Source organism: Eurypyga helias, unplaced genomic scaffold, assembly GCF_000690775.1.
Source record: "Eurypyga helias isolate BGI_N326 unplaced genomic scaffold, ASM69077v1 scaffold22, whole genome shotgun sequence".
Lineage (NCBI taxonomy): Eukaryota > Metazoa > Chordata > Aves > Eurypygiformes > Eurypygidae > Eurypyga > Eurypyga helias.
In genome coordinates, this window is record NW_010236327.1 from 31,749 (window position 1) to 38,912 (window position 7,164).

Consider the following 7,164-nt stretch of genomic DNA (forward strand, 5'->3'; position numbering starts at 1 on the left):
CCTCCCTTGTTTGAAAACTCACTCTGTAACTTACTGGTTACTGATTAATTAAAGAGGATGACAACCATCAGCCAGATATGATCATATATAGCATATGACCTCTCAGAACAGTTTTGGATGCTTGAAGTCCCATTCCTATCAGGTGTTGTTCAGGTCATTTTACCAAGGATGGGCCACGTGAACAGCACTGTAAACAGAAAAATACTATCAGGAATTCTTTGAACACTCCTTCAGCTGCTTCTAACACAAATTAGATAAGAGCATGTGTTCAGGCAGGATTTTGCAGCAATGGCAGGAGACATATCATGTCCAATTCTAGAAGTATTTTGTACCACACTGTTGATTGCTCTTGTTTAAGTATCTTCTCATTCTCCTGCCTTGGTGCTCTGTACTCAAAAGTAAAATATACCTGAAAAGGAGTTCTTTGCAAAAAAAGATGCTCTCAGATATAAAAGCAGCTGTCGATATCTCTAGTTTTAAATGAAGTCCTCCTACTTGCAGTCCTCCTATTCTTGTGTAAGAATAGCATGATTTGTTTAGAAACAGACACATATTTTGGAAAAAAAAACATGAAGCAGTCTGGAGCTTGTGTGCTGCTTGTAGAAAATTATGATTACTAGGTTTTTAAAGTTTCATTATGTATTAATAGTATTCCCCCAATGGCCATGCTTTCTTAAAGGACAATTAAAATTATCATCAATTATTCCTCTTACCAGTCCAGCACACAACCCAGCTACCTAGCAGAGGGGTGACATAAGCACTTCTTTCTGCAGAAACACTGCAGAAACTTACTTGACATCATTATTATTTCTGCTATGGTAGTAGTCAGACACCCCCTGCCACCAGACTGTATTGTAGATTCGGAATGAACCAAAAAATGGGCCTCATCTCTCACAGCCAAGAATCTAGAAAACTCTAACAGATGTACATTTTAACTAACAAGCAAAAAAAATAGGGTCAACAAGACCCGATATGCTCATGTTGACCTAACTCATAAGCAAGTTCTTTTTGAGAAAATGAGTGAAAAAGTGGCTTCGCAGTGGCAATTCCTCTGCAGCATGAGAGAAGTAAAAAAATTATGATGTTTCAAATTATAATGTGTGGGAACAGAAAGCATTAGGGAAAAATGCAAGATGGTAGTAATCATCTGAATAGGAAATGACACAAAAGAATAAGGCAAAGTTCAGGCAGTCATTGGAATTGAAATGGAAGGAAGTAATTGATCTTTGATCTAACAGATAAGGTGTTATGGTCACAAAAATATGGAATGTAAAAAAGTCTGCCCTTACCTAAGCAGTAACTGGTACAAAACATTATGAGTCTAAGAAGAAATGTATGTTAGGTTATATGAAATAAGTGTGCAAGAAAGTAGACATTGTGGATCTAAAATTACAATCTCAAAGTACAATGGGTCCTATAAACATTGCAACATCCCTTTACTTTCCACCCACCTCAAGAAGCACAACTATTGGGCAAAGGTAGAATGGAAGGCTATATGACTTACAGGTAATTTTGCCCTCTTGCAGCTCAATCAGAACCCACTCAGGCATCCTGGCCTGAGCTATGTCCATTACTGAATATTATTAGTATACAGTGGTGGTACATACGCCTTTTAGACATATATTTTAAAGAGCCAAAATTGCAGTCATTAAGCTTAAATGCTTAAATCCATTAAGGCAACCTCTAGATAACCATTTCACACTGATGTAGATTTTAGTCATATACTACACATCACTAAATAACCGTTCTGTAGAGTGGTAGGCAGAAAGGGACAGTCCTTAAAACACACTTCTCACCAGTTATTGCTAGTGGTTTGATTTAACCTCTCAGATTCATTCAGATCGCAGGATGCTGTATCTCTCAGACCAGCACACCTAACTTTAGTCCTGTAAGGTATCTATCTATACCCTTGTCGTGGTTTATCCTCGGCTAGAAATTAAGTACCACACAGCTTCCAATGGAGGAGAGGAATTAGAGGAAAAGACAAGGAAGCTCGTGGACTGAGATAAGAACTATTTAATAATTTAATATAAATTAATAAAATACTGATAGTAATAATATCAGCAATATTACTACTAATAAGTAATTAAAATAATGGAAAATAAACCAAATGATACAATAGTTCATCACCTGACGACTGATACACAGGCAGCTCTCGACTAGTGAGTCAGTGCCAGAGAGCTCGGGAGCAATCGCAGCAGAGTCCAAGCAAGCCCCATGAGCGAGAGCACAAACAAGAAGGCCAACTGACCCACCAACTCACTGACTAACACATGAACAAATGAGCAAACAAGCTAATGAGAAACCTAGCTATACAAAAAAGCTAACCGAGGCCCCCCAGCCCATTCCTGGCTGATATACTGAACACGAAATGCTATGGAATGAAATATTCCTTTGGTTAGTTTGGGTCAGCTGTCTGAACTCTGTCCCCCCACAATGCTTGTAATGAGAAAGTTCGGAACACAGGTCCAGTATCAGAAGCTGAAAAAGTCCTTGAATTGGTGCGAGCACCCCTTAACACCAACTAAAACCCACCTCATCAGTACTATTGTCACGGGAAATCCAAAACACAGCCCCATATCAGCTACTGTGAAGAAAATTAACTCTGTCCTGACTAAAACCAGTACAACCCTTCACTTTGGACCTTTGGATCTGAGATTGCTTTTGGAGTTAACGAGAGACAGATGAAAAAAAAGTTGATGAATGCCAGGCAGAAAAAATGAAAAAAAAGTACTAACAGATTACTTCAAAAAATAAAAACTATTGTTTTCTAACTGAGGAGTATACCTTTTCTTATGCTGAAACTGTTTTCTGAGATAAACGATTAACCATGGTTGAGACTCTTTAACTCCTTCCAGTCAGGTTTGGCTTTTATTTACCTGAATAATTTTAGGTATCAATACCAACAGTAAAAAATGTCGCAGTGAGTGCCAATAATTAAACTAAATAATAATGAAGAAAATTTTAAAAGCTTTTTGAGAAAAATAACAAAAAACTAACCCAATGATCTGATTTACTCTATTACAGTAGAACGCATAATTCAGATTTAGATAGAGGGGCAGAACATCTTAAATTAAGAACAGTATTAATAACCAATGTACCTCCAAATACACTGCAACTGTCAAAAAATCCAGAAGCTATTTGCATTGTGCCAGCCAGTTTCACCTGTACACCATCAAAAATATAAGTAAACTAAAGAGGAAACTAAATATTGTTTTTGTTCTCTCCGAACTTCAGTATGAGCCAAGATTTATATCCAATCACTAGCAATAAACTCAGTAACAACATTTCTTAACCCCTCTTCTCTCTTCCAAACTTCAGTTATAAATACTTACCTACCTGTACCTAGCCAGTTTGAAAAAAAAAAAGAAAAAAGGAGATTCATTAAAGTCTATTTTCAGTACCCAAGTGTGCTAGTTTTGGCTGGGTAGAGTTAATTTTTTTCACAGTAGCTGGCATGATGCTATGTTTTGAATTTGTGCTGAGAAGGATGTTGACAACCTTCTGATGTTCTTAGTTGTTGTCAAGCAATGTTTATACTGAACAAAGGACTTCTCCAGTTTCTCATACTGCCTCTGTCCTCACAGCTTCTTCTTTGCACGACAGCCCGGACAGCTCATCAAACTGACTGAAGGGGTATTTCATGCCATCAAGCTTGGTATATAAATTGGGGGAGTTGGCTGGGATGGGCAATCACTGCTTGGAGACTGGCTGGGCATTGGTTGGCCGGTGGTAAGTGCTTGTATTTTTATTTTTTTTTTCTTCTTCCTTTTTTCATTACGTATTATTATCATGAGTAGTAGTAGAGGTTTCATTACACATTATTATTAGTATTAGATCATTATTTAATTTCATTTATTTTCAATTATTAAACTGTTCTTATCTTAACCCACAAGTTCTTGTATCTTTTTCCCCTGATTCTCTCCCCCATCCCACCAGCAGAGGTGAGCGAGCTGCTGTGTAGTGCTCAGTTGCTGACTGAGACTAAACCACGACACTGAGTCAGGGCCATAAGTGTTTCTGACACTTCTCAGGGCCAGAATCATCCCAAGAGTACAAACCTACATTTGTTCCTTGAAAGAACTGAGCATGGCTCACAGCTTTTCTTTAACACACATACACAGCAGAAGGAATGCCTATCTTGAGCATAGTGACCCAGTATAATAACAGCATCTGTCTCCAAGGAGATGATTCAGTGTCTCCCCAGCTTCAAGACATACATGTCCCACGTTTTTTGAGTTGCTGATCAAAATATTACATTTAGCTAACTAGAATCCCATCTCTGTCCAATATTATATACTTGGAGCTTTTCAGAGTGACCAGGCCTTGTACTGTCAGACTTGTAAAAACACACCTAATTTTATATTCTAAAGACTTTATATTACTTAGAAGCAGAAAATTAAGCTTCTGGATAAATAGCATGATTTTAGTCTCGGTTATGAGCTCGTTTTCTATTAGTTCTGCTCAACTATTTACCAGGTTGCTAGTTTACCAGTCAGCTATTATTATTCTGAAATGCATTTCTGTGGCAGAAAAAGTGCAAACACTTCTATTGTTACTTAGCTCCTCAAGAATGAAAAAAAAGGTTAAATTAATCAAAAAAGGTGGAAAAAATAATGAGGCTGCTAGAAAATACAATAGAAACACCATTAACTTCCCAACTCATCCATGATTCATAGACTTCAGAAGAGGCCTACAGTTAGCCTAACTACTTCACTTTTATAACAAACTAGTATAAATACAGGCTCCACCCCACCTCAGGTTTAGGGAAGATGAAAAAAGATACCCAGGCAGAGAGAGGAAACAGTGTTTTCTTACAAGAGACAGTCTGTTCAACTGAAGCAGCCAAGAAAGAAAAAATTGGCTGCACATCAGAAATATTCTAAGGAAGAAAGATCCTGGTGGTGTGGTGGTTTTTTTGGGGTTTTTTTTTTTTTTTTAATTAGACTTTTAGAGAGCTCTGATGCCAGAACACTGCGTGGTAAAACAGGCAAGAATGTGGCAGTGGAGTAATTCACTATTTTATTTATTTCCTGTATCAGCCAAAGCAAAAAGTGAGTTACCTTTGAACTCTTGCCACATATGTACAACAGTTTTGCTCCATCTAACAAGCCTTTCTGAGAAAAACATTGTAAACACTGAATGCAGCAAGCTGTGAAAATGGGTAAGCATCATACCCCAGCGATCCCAGCATTTTACAGGACCTGGGATACAACACTACATTCTCTAAAGAAACAGCAGAGAAGCTGTGCTTAAGAACTCTGTACTAAAGAATCAAGAAAAGATGCATTGTCTCTAATAAAAGCAGAGATCAGTCCTGACATGGAATACCTGTTGGTTACCTGTAGAAATCTTTCCATCACAGCAGGAAGCTCAGAGCTGGATTCTCAGCAGGGAACATTATTATGTGGTACACTCCAGGCTGACATACTTAAGCTGATTCTGTATGTGCCATATCAGCTTTTACGTAGTTTTCCTTCTACACAGAAACCCAGCAGAATGGAAAACAGAAGGTTCACTTTCAGTACACAGTATGAATGCATGCACCTAATTAAATATGTGGTATTTAAATGACATTTAGGAATCACAGAATGGTTTGGATGGGAAGGGACCTTAAAGATCATCTAGTCCCACCCCCCCTGCCATGGGCAGGGACACCTTCCACTAGACCAGGTTGCTCCAAGCCTCATCCAGCCTGGCCTTGGACACTTCCAGGGATGGGGCATCCACAGCTTCTCTGGGCAACCTGTCCCAGTGCTTCACCACCCTCTCCGGGAAGAATTCTTTCCTGATGTCTAATCTAAATCTACCCACTTTCAATTTAAACTTAGTACCCCTTGTCCCGTCACTACAGGCCCTTTTGAAAAGACACCCCTCAGCTTCCTTGTAGGCTCCTTTCAGGGACTGGAAGGCTTCAATAAGGTCTCCTCGGAGCCTTCCCTTCTCCAGGCTGAACAAGCCCAATTCTCTCAGCCTGTCCCCATAGCAGAGGGGCTCCAGCCCTCTGAGCCTCTTCACGGCCTCCTCTGGACTCGCTCCAACCAGTCGATATCCTTCTGATGTTAAGGGCGCCACAGCTGGATGCAGTACTCCAGGTGGGGTCTGACAAGAGCAGAGCAGAAGGGGAGAATCTCCTCCCTCGACCTGCTGGACACACTTCTCTGGATACAGCCCAGGATACGGTTGGCCTTCTGGGCTGCCAGCGCACACGGCCGGCTCATGTTCAGCTTTTCATCCACCAGTACCCCCAAGTCCTTCTCCTCAGGGCTGCTCTCGATCCATTCTCCACCCAGCCTGTAGTTGTCTTTGGAAATAATGTCTTGTTTATCACTCAGACCCTGATCTATCAAAATCTAAATCTACATCTAAAAACTGCACCAGTGTTAAGACTGTGCATGACTTCGTTCAAAGAAAAGGAATGCTGTGACTGAATAGATCAGGTGAAGACCTAGTCGAGGATGGGAGATCATGACAGGCTGCAAGAATGTAGTAATATTTCTGTTTACCAGAGCTGGGCATTAGATGCTAAGTACGACAGTCAGTCTAGATTACAGTGGACTTTTAAAAACAAATTAAAAAAACATTATTCACCATTTCAATTTGGTGACAGTGAAACAAATCATCATATCAGCAATACGTGCTTCATCAGTCACATAAGAAGTCCAAATACTTTCTAGATAGTCTCCCACTTTCAAGCATTGCCTACAAATTTTAATAATCAAAACAATTCAGCTTCCTTGCACCACTCCAGATACATACAACAAATCTCCAGTGAATTAAAAATGGAGATTGACCAATGGCTTACTATGTTTGCACCCGAGATTTCACCAGAGTTGGCACAAAAGAGGACCAGACAGATGTCACTAACCAGGTATGCCTGACTACAGATGAGCCAGAGACAAAGTTATGAAACACCCAAGTACGCTCAGATGATCTACCACCAGTAACACGAGGCTTGTGCAAAGGTCACTGATACTTCGCCCAGATAAAATCCCTCATTTTTCAAAATCTGAGGCCTACGTAAGAGTACTTCTGAGGCAGTCCCAGGCGGTACCATAGGAGGTTGCTGGCTGTAGCAGGCAGGCTTGTGAGGGAGCCCTACGAAGGGGCTAGGACCGACTCCCCCCGCCGGGTGCCATTCTGCCCGCCCACAATGGGTACCGC